The following is a 20,951-nucleotide window of genomic DNA, read 5'->3' on the forward strand; positions in this document are numbered from 1 at the left end:
TTAAGTTCCAAAAATGACCAATATTAATTTTCTACCAATAGTATGCATACTCAAGCACAGGAAAAGGTCATGGTAATTTAAGAAACTCTCATCTCTTTCTTAAATTGGCTAACGATTACCCTGGAAAATTGTACTTGGATAGTGTAGCTTAAAGAGTTGGAATAAAAAGAAAATAAAGGTGGAAGTAATTGACCTCAACTGAAATCACCAATTTTTAAAAAATGTATAGGGAGTGTACATATCAATTAATTAAAGCTTTAATAGTAGTTCATAAATTGAGCTAGCACTTAACAAATAATATACATAGCACACATTGTTTCACTGATCCCAAGGGTATCTTAAGGTATAAATATCCAGGCCATTCAATCTCTACGTTCACATTTGTGATTATGTCAACAGACTATTCACATCTACTTTTTTTCAAATTCCATTTCTCCTCCAGCACCAGTTCTTTGTTGTTTTAATCACAACTTGTCCTCTTAAATATCTAAGTACAGAGCAGAGCCACTGACTCCGAAGTTTAAAAAAGCAAAAAAACAAGAGATAGAAGAGATCAATTCCAACCTGGAAGGAAAAACTGCGATTTTAATTGGAGATTCAATAATGAAAAATATCCAAAGGTTTGCACCTATTAAGTACAATGACTACTTCCCCATTTCCACAGTGTTAAATGCTGCCATTTCTGGTGACACTGTGGAGGCAATACTGTACAGGGTGGAAAGTATGATTTTCCCCAAATCTGTTTCAAATATTTCTCTACTATGCAGAACAAACAATCTAGTAAGTACATCTCCTTCTGTTATATCTGCCACGATCATCAAAATATTAACTGTAATTTATCAAAAATGCCCAACTGCTATCATTCATGTGTTTCCCATTTTACCACAGCTCGATTATGATGCAATGATAGATTCTGACCTATTTGTAACTCTGGTATAATTGAAGGCGGGCCCAGTAAGCTGTTGCCATTAACATTAAAGATCGAGGTTTCAATAGTTTTGCTAGCCAGCACTGCACTGTTATCTTCAAGTTGTTGCACGTTGCTTCTACAAAAGTAAGTCTCATTAAACAAAGGCCATCCTATACATGGATGGAAACTAAAAATAAATGTGGTAGGAAGTCTGCCGTTCTCAAGATCTTGCAAGCAACAATTATGAATTCCTCTATGGACGAAGTAAAGGAAAAAGAGATTGCATTTCTTCCAGGAAATTTTTACAATGTTCGTTTTTCGGAGAATTACTGTTTTGCAGTTCACAAAGGAGATCCGGAAAGTCTAAGTGATTTGATCCACAAATATCGTTCTGTGAATTCGACCTCATTCATTCAAACATAAACAATACAAGGGGAGAATTGTTATTCAGTGATTACTTTTATGTATGAGGTAACCCTTACATAACTGTAATAAATCGCCATTTTAAGGTCAAAACTGAAAATCAGAACAATAGACCTCGGGCTGATTTAGAAATATTTATGGTTCCGTTGGTGTTGTAGCTTTGCAGCACACAGCGTAAAAATACATCAATACAACCTCAATGGGTACCCCGGATTTCAAGTGATGATCGAAGGATATTTTGTGGTTTGAAAATTTCGATCCTGGGATTTTTTTGGTGGCTTGTCTTAAGTAGGAGCTGAAAAGAATTTTTTTGGAGGGGTGGGGGTAGGTTTTTTAAAAAAATCTGACGATTCGTGGTAGTGCTACAGGACAAGGTAACTCGATGGCATCTCTCTTAGCAACTTGCACATCTCACTTTATTTGTTATGGATGATGCAAGCCGCGAATCCTCGGAGTTAAGAACTAACGTAGAGCCTAATCTCTCCAGCACAGAGATTTTCCAGCTGACTTATTGTCTCTTCGATTTGATGCTGGATTAGAAGTTTTCCGAGTATAAATGTGGTTTTGATGAGGAGATCACGACAACTTTCCAGTTCAAGGAGCTAACAAGCAAGACAAAAGTGGCAAACAGTTTTCAGTTAAAAGGCAATAAAGTTCAGTTTGAGTTCAATTCTGACCTTTTACAACTTGTTAACATGACCTGTTCCGTGCTCTTGGAAGGTAATCTTGTTGCAGTAATAAATAAGTAGTTAGAAAAACCTAAAGGTGCAGTTGAACAAACGAAGCAAGGTCATTTGTTTGGTGATAAAAGTCCTGCTAGTTGGATAGCTGTGGAAGAATATGACTCTGAAAAAGTTGCTGTTGACTCAGAGGATGAAAAGAAGCTACGTTCTACTGAGCGGAGGGCCCTTTCCAAGCTTTGTGGCTGAAAAATGCAATCGAGGAGTACTGCTCAAGCTCGTTTCAGATCTTCACAAGAGAGGCCTCTTTCTGGTCCTTTTACCCTGCCATTCGGCCTTTTTGTTCAGAGCAATTCCGTTTTCAGTCCTTTTGTCAGCAGCCTTTCATCACAGACATCTGCAGCCCACAGACAAGTGCTTTAATTGCGGGAGGACATTGGGCAAACTCTCCGTCCTGCCACAGCTCTCACGGCAGTAGAGTCTCCACCTCCAGTACCATCAGCAACTAGTAGTGCGGTTAATCTTCTTGGAACAAATGAGTATCCTTATGTTCTTTTAGATGTGAGAAGTGCTTCAGGTCTTGATGAAAAGAGTTATGCAGATTATTTAGAGCGTTCTTGTTCAATCATTGTTAAGTGTATATTAGGAGTTAATTCTTCCTTTTGGAGGCCTGCTTGCGAGGTTAAGGTGGACAGATGTCTTTTTTGTGCTGTGTAAGAAACATCGACCAGGAGGCCAAAAAGCAACCATCACTTGAGCATGTCGAAGAGACTCTACAGAAGGGAGATCTTCAAGTTCCTTGTGTCAATCACTGCCATCTCTGAAAAGAAATCAAGTGCTGAGTGACGGAGCGGAGGCTTACAACCACTCATCTCTCACAAATAATGGATAAACTATTAGGTTTTGAGGACAGGATGGAAAACTTCTTTGGCAGAAATATCTTGTCTCAGCACGGAAATAAAAGATGAAATAAGAGGCATGAAAACCGTGGAAAAGATGTTAGAGGCTACTTGGAACGCTGTCAATGATTTGCAAGATGCCAAAGCCCACGGGGACTTCAAAAGAACTACTCAACAGACACTGGACACGCACCAGCAAGAAATAAATGCTCTGAAAAGCAAGGGAGAGAAGTCGATATTGGAAAGCCAACAAGCGTGAAATTCGAAGATAAGTCTGGTGAAAGAACAGGAAAAGATAGTTCTTGCTATCACAAAAGGTGGTTGACAGAAAAGCTTATATTTATCAATAATGAATTTTTCTACACAGGAAATATCCTAGCAGACTTTAAACCAGCACTAGCTTTATAATAACTTCTTAAGACCTTCCTCTAAACTAGCGTTAAAATATTTATTTTTATTGACATAATTGGCTTCCGCATTGCATACGCTTAGCAGCCTGAGAAAATTTATAATAGGTTTTTTCGCTTTGATAGCCTTTTCCTGGTAAATGCGTTTAAAAGGAATTTTTTCAAGTTATATTTTTAGTCAGCATGTCAAATTTTATTTTGGTTTTGTGTTTTGTTAAGCTACATGTTTACTTTTCGCCTGTTCATGATGCAGGGCCTCATTTATGCCTTGTGTATCAATTCACTTCCTTACACCTTTTACCTGTCATAACGCTTTTGCTGATGAATTAGTGATTAGAAAAGTGAGGGGACTAACACTATTAAAAGGCATGACATTCTGATGGTTGAAAACTAAAAAATACGCAATATTCTTTTGTACTGGGAGAACTATGGTTGTGAGGCATGGCGAGACTTATACACATACTTGGAGACCTACCATTGCAGGGTTGCAGTGCTTGGGGGACATGGTGAGACTTATATGGGTACTGGGACTCTTATGGTTGTAGGGGTTGCCGTGGTTGGAAAGAGTAGAGAGACCTGTACGTGAACTCGGAGACCTATGGCTGCAGGAGGTGCGGTGGTTGCAGGACTAGAAAGACCTATACATGTACTCGGAGACCTATGTTTGCAGGAGTATGGATACTGAATGTAAATTGGCAACAGTGGCTTTTCGCCCAGGTTGTATAAAGTTTAGTGTTGAAGAAATCTCAGACATCTCTGCGTCAACTTGTAAAATGGAATTTAAGTTACCTCCACATTTAAGCAGCTCTGAGAAGTTCGATGCATCTTTAAATACAGTTCTTAATAGGTCATTATTTAATACTGTGTACAGGCGTACTCTGCAGTATCAGTCACCATCATGGTCTTTTTATTTATTCTCTTACACTATTGACGTGAGGCTGCTTAAGTGTGAAAAGTGTCAGCATGTTTGGTGTTGTTGTTTTTACACTTGCGTCGTTAGGAAACAGAACTACGGAGCCCTATAAGGGACACACATCTTGTCTAATTTCGTGCCACTTTTAGTGCCACTTTTAGTGCGATTTTCACTATCAGCATAATACAAATCGCAGGCGCACCACTTGTGCATGTCTTATACCCCAACTCCCTCTTCAAGGAGTTCTGGTTTTTTTCCTCCCCTACAAGTTCGACAGTCGCTGCAGCTATGAAGATTTGTTCAATATTCCTTTTAGCAGCTATTTGCACAACTTCAAGGGGAGTGCTTCCGCATTATTTGCCTGCAACCAGAGGTAACGCTCTTGCTCAAGACAAACTAATTGAAACCTACATTAACCTTGGATTTGCTGCTCAAGAAACTGTTTTGTTCCTTGCAAGTGTGCATGGTTTATGTTTTAGTCTGACACATTTGAAAAGGATTCTGAGAAGGCTGGGGTGTAGAAGACGTCGCTTTCAAAGCAACCTAGATGAAAAAGTACAGGTAGTGCAAGGGGAATTAAGGGGAAGTGGTAGTCTTCTTGGGTACAGAGCAATGCACCAGAGACTCGTGAATCATTACGGACTTGTTACTATGAGAGACGTTGTTCGGCATGTATTGAAGGTCTTTGACCCTGAAGGAGTGGAACACTGATCAAGGCATAGACTTCGAAGAAGGGTCTATAGACGGTTATGACAAATTGAAACCTTTCAATAGAAGAATTTTATGGCTTGAGGTAGCATCTTCAAATAACGACCCCAAAATAGTAGCTCAGTATTACCTTGACTGTGTTAGGCAGTTAGGAGCTACTGCACGCATTATTCTGGGCGACAGGGGTACTGAGATGGTGAACGTGGCAGCTATTCAACGATTCTTTCGCAGGTCCTCTGAGGATGATTTTTCGGGAGAATAGAGTTCATTTACGAAAAAATCAACTTCAAATCAAAGAATACAAGCATGGTGGGGACGTTTGAGACAGGGATGTGCAGACTGGTGGATAGAGTATTTTAAGAATTTAATAGATTCTGGTTTGTACAATGATAAGAACGCTATACATCGAGAATGCTTAAAATTCTGTTTGATGGATTTGATGCAAGAAGAGCTACACAGAGTTGTCCTGGAGTGGAATGTTCATAGAATTAGACCATCTGCCAATCTGGAATCCCCTTCTGAGAAGCCAGATTTTCTTTACTTTCTTCCGGAGCTGAAAGGTGCGCAAGATTATTCTACCCTGATCGACGTAGACATAATTGAAATTGTAGACCAAATGTGCGCAACGTGACCACAAGCAAAAGGATGTTGTCCTGCCTTCAAGGATCTGGGAGAAATGATAATGGAAGACGAGCGATTAGACACGTCCACTACCATCGACAAGGCTTGCCAACTATACTTTGTCCTTTTGGACCTTCTTGATGACTTATAGTGATAACACACTTTGGCCCGAAAACTTCATGAGCTGTCAAGTAATTGAAAGAAGCCAAACTATCCATTTCTTTCAGTGTTTTTTGGCCTCTGTGTCTGATATATATCACAGACCGTTATCAACAGCGCATAGGCATTAGCCTATTGCGCAATTTACTTAAGAAAACTCGAAACTTAAGGGAGTTGCGTTAAGTCACTTTGTTCATTTGCGGAATATTCTTAGCCGCAGCACTTTGGTTGGTTAAAATCACTTTTACTGTCAATTACAGACGTCGACCGAATCAAGGTGACGAGGTCCTCTTAATTTTTCTTATTTGTGGTCAAAACGTATGGATTCAAGCCATTAGATGATATTCGTGGTCAACAATATACATTGTAGGTTAACCTTGTCAGACATAAAACTTAAGAAAAAGAATTCAGTCTGTTTTTGCCTAGCTACAATGTGTTGAATAAAAAATGAATCTAAGACTAGAATTACTGGAAAGAAGGAATGGCTCCTAGATTTAAAGATACATTGTTATGAGATAAAGTTGAATTTCCCATCAAATTTCTCGTTAATGCCCCTGTGAAGAAACACCCTGACTTTAAATGCTACCAACCCAATCACAATTAGGGTAATGGCAAGTAATGCTGCTGACCACAAGCATAACATTACCCGAGTTTCTCAGTTTGCGCGTATTCTGTCTTTTCGTGAATTGCTGAGGCATCGGCGACTATTCCACCTCCCCGCAGCGCTACTCTGTGTTCCTGCCTATTTTGAGCTCTCCTATCACCTCTGAAGTCGCCTCTCCTCTGGAGAACTTGGGCTTTGGTGGGAATGAGTTATTATATTAGAAAAAGTTGACAAAGCATTGCGCACTGTGGTTCTGCTCTGATCGCTCGTCTGAGCAATGTTTCCTCGGAATTCGAGTCGATTGCCTAGATCATTCTGGTTTTTAGAGTGGTCAGGCCCCAGTTGTTCAAAGAGCCGGTAAGTCGCTATCCAGCTGACAAAATGCATTACAGCTGATACATTTCATCCGCTGGATAGTTATCTGCTCTTTGAACGACCTGTGCATGAACGTGTGGAAAGGTTCACGAAAACAAAGGCTGGAAAGCTCCAGGACAAGCACATCAAGGTAGTCTATTTCAGAGACTTGACGTTTTGTTAACTTATAACTCTGTTACCCAGCCCCACATGAAAGAGCTTGCCAAGCTGACAACCAAAGAACACTTTGTGTTTACTCTTGTTAGACTAAGAAGGAACCCAAGTGTTGAAATGCTGTGAGATATCTTCAGTATTACTAAAGGGACTGGAAGCAGAATATTTATAACTTGGATTTTATTTTTTGAAAAGGAGTTGGGATTTCTTTTACCTTTCTCAACAAAGGAGGAATTGCGAGAGATATCAAAACCCAATTGCTTCAAAAAGAATTGCTTTAAAAATATGAGAGCAATAATAGATTGTACAGAATTTTATGTTGGAAAACCAGGTAAACCGTCCAGCCAAAGTTCTACCTACAGTCAATACAAGCCCTTAAATACATTTAAGTTACTCATTTCATTGTCTTCTATTTTGCATTTTAATTTTGTCTCAAAATTGTATAGTGGAAGAATCAGTGACAAGGAAATTGTAAATGTCAGTGGTTTCCTTGAAAAACTGAACCTGGTGATGCTGTAATGGCTGATAAGGGCTTTAACATTCAAGATCTTTTAGCTTTACATGACACTTTACTAATTGCACCCCCAATGATGCCCAAGAATAATGTGTCTGCACGAGCATTAACTGCCACAAGACGAGTTGCAACCTCAAAGGTTCATATTGAGCGCATGATCAGGCGACTGAAATTGTTTAACTTCCACACAGGGGTTATTCCTCTTACATGTAAACCATAAGTTAGTTTTGCTATTACTGTCTGTGCAATACTGGTCAATTTACAACCATCAATAATTAAAGAAAAATAATCTAGAACATAATCAAGTAAAATATATAAAATAGTTTTAAATATGTACATCCGGTCTGACATGCACTAAAAGTGGCACACTAAAAGTTGCACTAAAAGACGCAATAAACGTCGCACTAAAAGTGGCAATAAAAGTGGCACGAAAATAGAAAAGATGTGTGTCCCTTATAGGGCTCCATACAGAACTGTTAACATGACTGTGCGAGGCCTTAAAGTGCATGTTTATATGCTTGTGAATGCAAGGGAGAACTTGATATTAGATCATGAATCACTCAATTAGGGACTTGTTCCGTGCATCCCTCCATTTTCTCGAGCAATACAATAATGTTGACTAATATTACCTTATTTGTACCGCTACCAAGATAAAGTTGTATAATGCTTTCATTTTTCCCCACTTTCAATACTGCTCTATGGTGTGGCATTACTGTAGTGTTAGAAACTGTGAAAAACAACCAGGAACTGGTATAACTGTGTATGTACAGCCTTCTCAAGAATCTTGCACAGTGTAGGCAGAATAGAGATAGGTCGGTAGTTTGATGCATTTGTCTGGTCCCCTGACTTAAACAGGGCTGTAATTTTAGAACATTTCCACAATTTAGGAAATTACCAGTTTTAATTGATAGATTCAGTAACTTAGTAACAGATAGTGCAATCGTATGAGCAGAGGTTTTGAGCAATCTTGCACTAATTTTGTCCAAGCCGATCGCCTTGTTTGTCTTCAGAGCGAGGAGCTGCTGAGGCACAAACAGATTCCTCTAGTTCAGCCAACTGGAACTGAGACTTCGGCAAGTCTTTACTTGAGTTACAACTCGGCCAAGTAGTTGTTATTTTATCAGCCAGTCGCTTCCCAATAGACGGAAAAAAGCTGTTCATTGCTGAAGCAATATATTTAGGTGTAGTGTGCTGAATTCCATCAGAAATAATGCACTGGACACTTTCTGAAGTAGATTTGCGATAACAAACTTCATTGACCGCATTCCAAACTTTTTTCGCATTCCCTTTGGCATCCTGAAACAAGTCACAGTAATACTACGTCTCGGCAGATTTAACTAAGCAATTGACCTTGTTTCTCAGTTTTCTATAGGTGTTCCAGTGTTGAGAGGAGTTTGATTTTCGCGCCTTTCACTGAATCCAGTCTTGTTCTTTCATTGTTTCGCTGATTTTATTGTTCATCCAAGTAAGTGGTGTCCCTTTAACACGCCGCCTTTTGACAGGTGCGTAAGAATCTGCAACCTCAGAAAACAATTTATTCCAGGTTAACAGGGCGTCATCTATATTGCTTTTGTTCTCAAAGTAGTGATCACTCAGCGGAACCGGAATAACACCAGATATAACAATACGATGGTCTTGCCATGACCCAGGTTTAACGTCGGTATCCAGTCAATGTTAAATCTGTCCCAACTTTTTGCTCCTTTTCCTGAGACGAAATGTCAGTCACAGACTTGATCATTCGCGAGAATCTGTTCCGTTAAATCATCCCAACTAATAGCCGAAATCCACAGTGAACGCCTTTCTTTTGATAATTTCTCAGCTTTTTTCCCTTGGTTCGTAACCACTGAGGGCACTCGAAAAAATTTAAGATCTTTCTCTCGAGTACTTTTACTTGCACAACCAACTATCAAACAAAATACCATCTTCAGAGGACCTTTAGAGTGAGCACGCAACCCCGTTTGTTTACACTTTTGGTCCACCAATATGGCGGCGTAGTGACGGTTGCTAGGCTTTTAGTCACGTGAGTGAAAACGATCTATAAAAAGAAAAATTAGGCAATTTTTCTTTTTATATAATTTAAAAGGTCAGTCTATCATACTTTAGGTTAGTTTTAGAAGGGGTCATGTTTTAACACAGAGCCCCACAATTCATAAGTATTAGCCAGTATTCTCATTGTTAGAGTTTTAATGTTTTTTTTGCATTTACATACCATTTCCAGTTCCTAAAATAAACAAAATACTTTTACAGAAATATGTAAATGTTATATAATTTTTATTACAAATAAACCAGTAGAAGTTAAAAAAAGAACAATTATCATTCTTGAAGGTTATTAGATAATATTTAATTATTCTTTTTTTGTGTGAAAACTTCTCATTCTTAAGAGTCCAGTTTCTCAAAATAAAAAATAAACAACACAAATTGATAGCCACTGTAATTGTAACTGTTTATAACCAGGACAAATGAAATATTCAAAGAAGTTTTCTAGAACATTTCTGTGGTTTTAATTAACATACATTTAGGATGCATGCAATGAGCCTGACGTGCATCTATGCACATTACATGCATGAAATAATATTTATAAATGAAAGGAATATTAATGCTAATTTGCATGCACGTGTCGTGAATGAGAAACATGGCTGCAGTATGCATGCAGTGCATGCATTCATAGTTTAGAACGGGGACGTGAATCGCCCATCGGGTGAAAGAATGTTGATCCACCTTTTCCCGTAGCTTGAAGGAAGGCCAAAATGTTCGTGTGAAGTATTCCTCGAGGTGGTACAACGCTTTTGTGGTCACTGCATGGAAAAAACAACCAAAAGGTTAGTGCTATTAACAATGCTACAATTAAAGTGGACTATTATGTAGTAATAGTTACAAAGGATGATCTCACGCAAACATCCACGGCACCCAGTGTGATCAATGGTGTATAATATTGACAAATCTGACAATCGAACTTAGTGTTGTCCAGCTGTTGAATACAATCGATGTTGATGAACCTTTGGGTGAGTTCAATTACCGAACTCAGTTGTTTTTATTTTCTTAGTAAAATCAAAACAAAGCCATAATTAAAGAATTTCAATTAACTTAGATTACTAAACATTCACTTAAACTACCATATTTAACTAAGCTGAGATATATTACTGTCATTTATTCATTTAAAAGTTAGCTTTATTTCAAGGGATGGCAGCAGCTGTAACAGATAAAAACAGCCTTATTACGTAAGTAATTATTCGGACAGATTATTTTGGAGAAAATTGTACAACGTCAACACTTCTGGCTAGTCTTGAAGCTGCTTAAAGGGTGACACATAAATCAGAACTAAATAATGGCAGTACATAAATCAATTATTTTGAAAGGTGGGGCAAATCAAACGGCAACAGGTTCAAACACCACAGACAAGAGTTGATGCACCATTGCCCATGTTCATGCTTTGGGGACCTTGAACCTACTTAAGTTGTTTGCCGAACAGAAGTGAGCTGGTCTCCAAAATGGCGGTCACGAAAAGCAAGAAAACTTCAGGATGGCACTGGAATTGTGTAAGTGCTTTGTGCACAAATACTTTTTGCACTAAGGAGGTCAAGTATTTACGTTGCCAACTGATCCAGAATGGCAAAAAGGCTATGCAAAAGTTCTCATGAACGACATTGTAAACTGGCAGAAACATGTAATTTGCAGTGCACATTGGAGCAATGAAAGGAAATAAAAGAATCAGTTACCAGACGTAATTTGTACTCATGGGTATGTTGAAAAACTGGGAGACTGGGGAAACTGGGGCGACCGTGTCCGAGTGAAGACGCGCATGTTTCACTCCCGTGCACGTTTTGTCGTTTCTTAAAATATTTAGAACTTAAACCCAGTCTATAGGCGGGTTCATACTAGCGAAGTAAGTAGAACTTAAGTATACTTGAATCTTACTTTAGATGTGAACGGGTCGAATTTCAACTCAAGTAGCCTACTTTGTGCCCATGGTAACGCGTTGACTTCAAAGAAACTGAAGTACACTCCCAAGTGTGGTTTCAGCTATCCTTAGCAGCTAACTTACGCTTTATCTAGACACATTCCGCAAAGATACGTCAATCAAACATGTTAAAAGCAGGAGAATCACAACATAAGAGCACGCCAACACGCAAAAGTTGTCTGTCGATTGCATTGCCTGTTTGCTTATTTAATCGAGAAATGAATCCGTTTAGATCCTCTTACAAAGCCATGGATGACGACTATTTAGACCAAGGTCTTATGTAAGTATTCACGTTTTTGTAAAATGTAAGAGTGAAATTTATTAAATTTGCGCAGCAGGCCCAGAAGCTCACGCAATTAACCTGCACTCGTGCCTTCTTCAACAGAAACAACTTGAACCAGCATTTTGCAAGCCAAGTAAATTCTCCTGAGCATTTACAACCGCCTATGGTTAGTAGACAGTTATTGCCCTTTCCTTCGACCAGCAACTCTTTTTATCAGCCGTCCGAGTTGACACGTATGCAGTTACATGAACAGCAACTTGAAGATTCATCTCAGCTCAGCACGATCCACAACATCTCTGATGTGTCAAGAGCGCAATCGCCCATCTCAGTAGCAAGCACTGCAAGGACTGCAAGCACTTCACCTTTACAGTCAGAGGAGGAATGGCCAAAGGTTAAGACAAGCAAAGCACGATCGAAGTCGGCTGATTGGACTGACGAGACTCAAGATCTTTTGGAAGCTTGGGGGCCCAGGTATAACCAGCTTCGAAGCACCTCTCAAAAGGAAAAGATCAAAATATGGAATGAAATTTATTCATCTTACAAGAATGCCTTTCCCGAGAGCCAGAGAACCCTTCAACAGATCAAGAAACGCCAACAGAATTCGGAGTACGAGTATAAACAACTAAAACAGCGAACCCAGAAGACCGGAGAAGCTGGAATAAAAATCATCAAAGATGGCTTTTCATATTTTGATTATTTTGAGGAAGTAATGGGGCATCGCGACTGCATAAATCCAACAAAAATGGCCGTTGAAGGAAGCTCCATCTTTACTAGTACAGAGCAGAAAGGAGGCTCAGTAGAAAGTAAAGATGTTCCGGAGGAAAGCAGTCCACCAGCCTCAAATCCGAGCACCCACTCTGGCAAAAAGAAGGCAGACGACAAGCCCGCAGAAAAGAGTTGCCGTAAGGGAAAACGACAGCGTCGAGATGAGCCAGAACCGAGTGGATCTTTTGCAGGTGAATTCCAGACAGCCATTATGGAAATGTGGAAGCGTAGTATTGAACAAGATAACAAGAGATTTGAATGTTCTGCTGAAATGTTTCGCGAGGCCCAGAACAAGCAAATGGATCAAACAAATGCTATACTTACAGGTTCAAAAGTTATTTTCAAAGACTTGCTGTCAAAGTAGGGCAGAAAATGAGTTAACTTTCTTTACCTTTAGAGATTTATACATCACATTTGTTCAATCCAAGAAAAATGTTATTATTTTCACTCTTCATTCAATCATGTTAGTACCGGCAGTGACTCATGTATGATCTGAAGTTGTAAAGAAAAAACAACCTTGTAACAGAACAGGGATTGATTTATGCTTCACGTTTTTATGTGAAACAGCAAAGAAGACTCTAAAAAGTTTGCATCACCATTAATTTACAGGTTTTCCCACACATAGTCTTTTAACGTATCTCGAATATTGTTGCCGGTTTCAAAAGCATTTCGCCCTCCGTTGTCATCATCAGAGCCATAGTCTGAGTCGCTGTCGTCTGCATCGTGTAGGTCTCCCCTTTCAATGCGAATATTGCATAAAACACAAGCCGCAATAATTGCGTCTTAATAACCCGTGCAGACCTACACAATATCAAGCAACAGTATAATATAAACTGTATGCAGAAAGCTAGTGATGACACTGACAGTGTTCTCTACTAGGTACAAGAGATGCAATGCGAGGAATTCAATCTAGTTTTGTTCTTCAAACCACAAGGCCAGAAATCTGATTTCAATGGTGTGGAAGAAAAAGATTTCCTACTGGTATTGCAAACGCAGTTCCAAAAATAAATGTTTGAAAAACATACTCAGAAATTAATATGCGTCGACGCCACCCACGGTACGACAGCATATGACTTCTAGCTGGTCACAGTTCTTGTTACAGATGACTACAACGAAGGTATACCGGTAGCGTGGCTCATTAGTAACAAAGAAACGACGGACGCTTTGAAGATCTTTTTTTCAAGTTTACGAGAACGCTGTAGCGAAGTACAGACAGAAACGTTTATGAGTGATGACACAGACGCTTACTACAACGCCTGGGTTTCTACATTTTCGAGGCCAGACCGGAAACTGTTATGTAGCTGGCACGTCGACCGCAGCTGGCGACGAAAACTGAACGAACATTAGAAAGACAAGGAACAAATGGCGGAGGTATATGCCGCACTGAAGTCTTTACAGAATGAGTTATCCGAAACAAGCTTCAGGCGTTCCTTGCAGCACTTCATGGCGTGGATCAAGGGCAAATCAAAGCCATTGGCTAAGTATTTCGAGAAAGAATACGTGGGAAGAACAAGGGAACGGGCAGCTTGTTTTCTGGTAGGATCACGGGCAAACACCATGTTCGTTGAGCGCTTCCATAGAATGCTCAAGGAAGTTTACCTAGAAAAGAAACAAAACCGTGGCGTTGATCACCTGATATTTAAGCTACAGAAAATATCTCGAGATAATGCCTTTCAGCAGCTCATTAAAGCTGAGAAGGGCAAAAATACCGTTAGACAACGTGAAAGTATCAAGCGGCACAAACAAGGGGAATCAGTGAAGAAGGAAGCGGTTTATAAGCAGGATGAGAGCTTCTGGAAAGTTCAGTCGGCCTCTAATAAACAAACTGTGCATCATGTGACAAGAATAAGTTCAGGTTGCTCATGCCTGTTGAATTGCCCTTCCTGCGATGCTTGCGTACATACCTTTGAATGTTCTTGTGCTGATTATTCTATAAGGGGTGTGTTGTGCTCCCATATCGACTCTGTAAACATCCTGCTGATTTAGAATTTCCTCGTACAGAGCTGGAGACCACCAGTGACAGTGACATAGAGAAGAAACGCGAGGAGTTGTCTAATATTATCAAACAGGACAAACAACTCCAGGAAAACAAACAGCTGGCTGACCTCAAAACATATCCACTTAATCAGATTGCTGGATTGAGTGAATTGATTCAGAGTGCCCCGACAAAAGACACCACAGATACAACACTGAAGCACATTCGATCTGCAATATCCGTGGCTAAGGGATTGTCTGTCATTGGATCTGACCATCAATACCTGAAAACACAGTTGTTTCCACCTAATAAACTGTATGAGTAGCAAAAGCGCTTCTCTTCTAATCTGTCAGATGCCACTCCAAAGGATCGGAGGACATGGAAGTCCAAGTGTGTGCATTTTGTTTCAAGGAAAACGCACCTGGTGAAGACAAGGACACATTTGAGTGGATAGAGTGTGAAAAGTGTCAATGCTGGGTGCATGAGGTCTGTGATTACATTGATGACAATGCAAACTACATTTGTTGTATGCGCCACTCTTGAACATTTCCGAAGAAATAATTTTGTCTGAGTATTGTATAAATACTTCATTTCAGACCTCATTCAGAATCTCTAACCAGGACTCCTACTTTAATATGGATGATCCGAAACAGAAGTCCATCTTCAGTGCCGGATCCAGACCTTGAGATAAAGGGGGGGGGAGGCCAGTCACCCAGACCCTTAGACAAGAGGGAAGCATAATGGGGGGAGCCTGGTCCCCCCCCAAATTTTTTGGGCCCTTCAGGTCTCAGTTTGGTCTAAAAATAAGGGGGGCCATCCCGGGTCCCTCCCCTGGATCTGCCACTGATCTTAAATGCGCAGAACAGAGACTTAACAGAACATTTATAGTAAACATTGGTCAAATGTCTCATGGCATTTTAGCGAGTTCATATTGACATTTGATCAGATAGACATATTTTCAAGCAAACATTCCAGAACTTTTTTCTTGCCCTTTATTGACTTTATCACTGATCACAGAACTTAATGTGCAAAGCAAGGGGAGATGGAGTTAGAAGAACTCGGCAGTATGAATTACTAATGAATGCAATTATTAAATACTGAGTTCCCATTGTAATATTATTGTTATAAAACGATCTATGTTACATGAGGACTTCAAGATGATTTTAGCCTGAGGTTATCTGACTGTTGAGGTGTCGTTGTTGGGAAATGAGTATAATTAAGCCCAACAAGAACAAATGCGTTATTGCTGAGATAAAATGAATACATTTGATTAATTCTTTAATTATGTGCTTTACTTTGTTATAAAATCATAACTGTCTCGCCAACTATTACCTTTCTTGTGCACCATTCGGTGCAAATATTTTCCATTATACACAGGAAAACAACAAGATTACGCTTGAAACAAACAGGCCCTACATTATCACCTTATATGACGAGTGTTTTTTAACCGTGCGAGACGCATGCATCGATTAGAAAATGCGGACATTTCAAGCTTTGTTTGACGTTGTTGAAATCCTTTCGCAAACCAGACGACCAAGCATTTTTCGTCGGAATATTTACTTCGGAGAAGTATAAACGCTAATCATAAGCAGGCGTTAAAAGTACTTGGTATCAGCCCCTTTCAAGTGTTTTGATTAGTTTTCAGTTCATTTTCGGCTTGGGTGACGCGCTGTCGCTAGTGGCTAGTGGCAAATAGCTGCAGTCCTCGGTGTTTGTCAGCCATTTTGTTTCCACTAGTTCCCAGGGAAGCCTGTGAGTTCAACACATGCGTATTTTGCGTATTATCGTCACGTGGGCCTTTTCAACCAATAAAAAGGTGTGAAAATTAAATTGTCTGTTTCCACGTGGGCGCTTTCATGTCAAAGAAGACGAACTGTCAAACTGTGCGTTTTGCAAGAAAACGCTTCTTTTTACTTCAATTTAAAGTCTTTTTCCTGTCAGGTTCAACAAGAAGTATTCCAGGACCCTTTTGATAACTGTTCTTTTTATTAGAACTGATAGGTTATCCTGTATAAATATTCGCGTTATTATTATTATTATTAACGTTGGTAAGTGATGTTTTTCTCAATTTAAGTTTCGATTTGCCTGTGTTGCCTCCCCTTTTTGCGTATCTGAACAAGTTGGATCGGTCACCTTCGATCACGCTTTGATGCTCGTTCGTTTTAATTCTAAAACGTCAGGTTGTTTTTGTGTCCATTTGCATTAAAATCTCCACTTTCTGTCTGCAGATACTTATTCGTTGCTGTCAAAAGCAAACTGTATGGCACTGAAGAGCACGACATCTGCCAAAAGTCTACACGATAAGCAATAAATCAAACTTTAACTTGGAGTTTCGATTCAGAAGTTGCTCCATGAAAATACTGCATTCGTGTTGTATTAGTGTTCGTGGTATTATATTGCTATAGTTTTTCAATTTTTCGTTTCAAAACCTATTTCTTACCAATGTAGAAGGTATTCTTATTCATATGTTTATACTGTTTCTATTATTCTGGTGATTTTTACGAGCGTGTTTTAAACACCACATTTGCTTAAGCAGATCGAAACCTACATACATTAAAGACCATGTCAATTCTATGTAATTTCTGTTTGAAGTCTAATTAAAGGCTGTGTATGTGATATGTTTTACCTACTATTAAAATCCTATTTCAAACCTATGCAAAGACTATTTGTTCTGTGTTTTCCCTATTTTAATGCTATGCAGAATATATGTCACCTTTAAAAAAGGCTATGCTTATCATATGTTTTTAATATTTCTAGGCTATCTAAATTCTAAGCAAACCCTATTCAAAAGCTATTTAATCAACTGTTCCCTGTTCCATTTTACTATGTAAACTCTATTTCAGTCCTATGTGAAGGCTATTTATTTTCTTTGATTTTTGTATAAGGTTGACTATGAAGTCTAAAATCTCTTTCCAAAAGCTAAGTAAATTATATGTATAGGCTATGTGGAAACTATGTCATTTCTTCCTTTTTTCCTACCTCTAAAAACTGCATAGCTTTTAAGAAGGTTCCGTTTGACTAGTGAAAACATAGCATTTTCGATACAAAAAAATAGTCCTGGCATAGAAACAACATAGGACCTGGTTAAAGCAGTGTATGACTGATTGACATAGGTTTTACATAGCTTTGTGACATAGCATCTGCATAGACTCTACATAGTGTCTGATTCTACAAGGGAATATTTTCGATCGATAAATTTTAGCAGTTTGACAAGAGCTAAGGAGCAGGAGCTACAATGTCCTCTGTTCCTGGCTTACAAAATTGTCCTATCTCACGGTAGAGCTTAAGTGTTTGTTCTTGAGACAGTTCGCTCGAATATATAACTGGAGGAGTAGCTGTGGAGGGTGGAAGGACGGCTTGAGTTTTAAACAACATGAAAGAATGTTCAGGGTTGTTCACAAATTCTTTATAATAAACCATTCCAGGGTTTTCCTTAGAAAACCGGAAATGATGACACTTCTTAATGTTCGGGAACTTTCTAAAATACTGGCCAAGGAATGACGCCCAGTCATGTACAGTAACAATGATTCGACCATCATGGGCTCCAACCAGCTGTGCTTTGTTTAAGCCACTGTTACTAGAGGTCTCAACCAATCTAGCAAATTCATACGATCAAGAGACATGAGTCACCTTATATACTTTCTTAATCAAGCCAAAGGATTGATCAGGACCAAACTTTGCATCCTGCTATTAGAAAAGAGCATGTAATGGAGCGGTGAAGTTTCAGCAAAATTCTGTATGTCAGATACCAAAGGAAAAAACTGTTTTTGTTTTGGCCGGTGCAATTGGCCGCATAAAGATGCGCATGATGTTCTCCCAGTCCATCATGGTTATTCAATCATTGCTTGGTACATGTATCTGTTGTGCAAAGTCATGAGTAATGTATTGATGCATTTAAAGAACAGGCCCCTCGGGTTTCACAGATCAGCAGAGTATTAGTGTCAATTGTTTGAAGAAATCTCTCGCATTCCTTACCAGGGTTCCTGTAACATTCTCTCTTGCTTTGTGCAATGTCCAAATGTTCCTGGTGAGCCTTTACACAATCTGATTTTTCTTCATCTGAGAGGTTAGCAGCTCGCTGCAGTTTCGTCGTGTTTTGCTGACACGTTAAACAAAGATACATCATGGGTTTAGAGATGACCACGTCAGGATAAAATTCGTCCCACAGTTGTAAGAATTTCTTGTAACTTACGCCTCTCGTTTAAAACACCACAAGTTTTCTCGTGCTCCCTCCAAACGCTCATCTTTGTTTCCAATGAAGACAAGAGCCTCATCTCTTCACTTTTAAATCCCGGGAACCTTCCAGGAAGCACGATCGCATTTTCTTCAACATAATTGTCAATAAATGCATGAACAGCCTCAAGCGATTTTTTGGAAGTTGCGCTTTTAGGCACTCGTTTGGTGTTTCCATGAGTTCTTGGATAAATACTGTGTTCCTGATAATGTTCTCTTAGTCTTCGAAATATGGAATAGCCAATTCCGTAAAGATGTAAGAACATCTCCTTGCAGATTGGAATTGTTTGATAAGTGAAGCTGCATCAAGGACTTCTATTCCTTTTGTCGCTGATTTTTTCAGTTTTTGTGAAGACCTGAATATTGGAGAGGACCTGAAGGTCAAGTTCGCTGCTCGAAAGCTCAAGGCAGTTATATAAGTTGTAAAGAACAGTCTCCGCTGAAAACTGTCCTGAACAAGGGTGACCTTTTAAACAATTGCTGCAAGTTCCTCGCATAAATTTCTTATCCTTTTGTACAATCTCGTTGGAGTCACTGATAAAGAAATAAGCCATCTTTACGTATCTTTGGATTTGTGCGTCTTGCTGCGTCTTGTTGCAGGATAACGATTGCTGTCACAATCGTTGCTACGACAAAAAGATACAGTACTGCAGGCACAAGGATAGTTCTCACCTGTCAGTAGGAAACTATTGTCTGAAAATATCGAATGTTTGTTAGTGTTCAGATCGTCATTTTATCCTTTTACATTCACATCGAACGGATAAGAAAATGTCGAGGATGAGAGGCTAAATCGTTCGAAGGGATGCTGCAACCTTTGGAATGGACATGTTCAGTTTGCGACCAGATACAAAAATCCTTCAAATGGATGTCTTAACCATTTGCACGGATGTTGGAATCCTTTGAACGGATACCAAATTTTTTGAATGGACAGGCAAAGCGTTCAAACAGATGCTAATTTTTTTTAACGGATAGCCGAACCGTTCGAACGGATGTTAATTTTTTTTGAATGGATAGGCAAACGGTTCGGACAAATGCTAATTTTTTCAAACGGTTTTTTAAAAGCGTACGAAAGAACAACGAATGGATAACAAACGCTAACCCTCTTGAAACGGATAACCGTTAGCCTCCATTTCGCCTTTCACTGTCACAAATGCACTAGGATAAAGCACTTTACACTGAATGAGAATTCAGCATGGACGGTTATTCCTAATCAAGCCACTTCACACTTAGGAGGTTTTTCCTTCCTCTTTAAGTGCAACTGCAGCAGGAAAGATATCAACATTAAGGAGTTACCACTCTTCTACATAAGAACACTGCAATACTGGTTTGAGTTTAATACTAAGCCATTAACTAGAAACACGATCATATGGAACAACAAAGATATTAAAATTGATAATATTACGATCTTCTTTCGAACACGGCTTAGTAGAGGAGTTTCCACTATAAAAAGCCTTCTCGATCGTAATCTTGATCTTGATTTCCTTACTTATGAAGAATTTAAAACCCGTTACAAGATAAAAACACACTTTTTGACTTATTACAGAGTAATAAACGTTATGCCCAAATGAATATAAAAAATGTATTAAACAAATAAATGCACAACAACACCAACCTACACAGCAACGTCAGAGCTTGAAAGCACTAACAACCAAGGCTATACCCGAGAGTTTTTTTAATCACATATTTGAGGAACCTAGAGCCACACAATGCCGTATTGACAATGGATTACCACCAGACCACATACACGGCTACTTTAACTTTGCTTTTTTTGCACCAAAGAAACAAAGCTAATAATGTTCCAATACAAGATTTTACATGACATAGGTTTTACTGAGTAAATATTGTTCAGAGCTAATCTCGCCAACAGTGATCTCTGCTATCTATGCTTGGGAACAAAACAAGATCTGAAGCACATGCTAATCTCGTGTCAGTTCGTCTCAGAGTTCTAGGAAGCTTTCCTGGACTGGTACAAGTCTCACGTATCAATAGGGCTAGAACTATCAACCATTAAAATCTTGTGTGGTGTTATTGGTAACAATCACCTCAATAAGTTAACTAATCATCTCTTACTACCGGCGAAATATTATATACTGCTGCAGTATCAGAGAAGAGCCTTTGTTATGAGGTGATTATGTAACTATAGTGGTAAACAAAGCCGAGATAGAAAAACAAAAATATTATTATAAGAAATGGAAGCCTTTAATTGAGAAGTTTGTTTGCTAACAATTAAACAACTAGTAAGGTTATACTCAGCATTACACTTGCATTTTATTGTACTTTTGTAGCAAGACTGTAATGCAATGTACTGTAATTCATTGTAAAGTATCGTAATTTATTTTTTCTTTATTGTTAATATTTTTTTAGTTTATCT

General features: G+C 39.0%; 2 pseudogenes; one reads left to right on the forward strand and one right to left on the reverse strand.

Moving 5' to 3' along the window:
- Positions 1-4,520: 4,520 nt before the first annotated feature.
- On the forward strand, positions 4,521-5,202 carry LOC140926265 (uncharacterized; annotated as a pseudogene).
- A 12,361-nt stretch (positions 5,203-17,563) lies between these two features.
- Positions 17,564-18,816, reverse strand: LOC140946769 (uncharacterized; annotated as a pseudogene).
- Positions 18,817-20,951: the final 2,135 nt, after the last annotated feature.

The sequence above is a fragment of the Porites lutea genome, chromosome 1 (assembly GCF_958299795.1).
Source record: "Porites lutea chromosome 1, jaPorLute2.1, whole genome shotgun sequence".
NCBI classification, from domain to species: Eukaryota; Metazoa; Cnidaria; class Anthozoa; order Scleractinia; family Poritidae; genus Porites; species Porites lutea.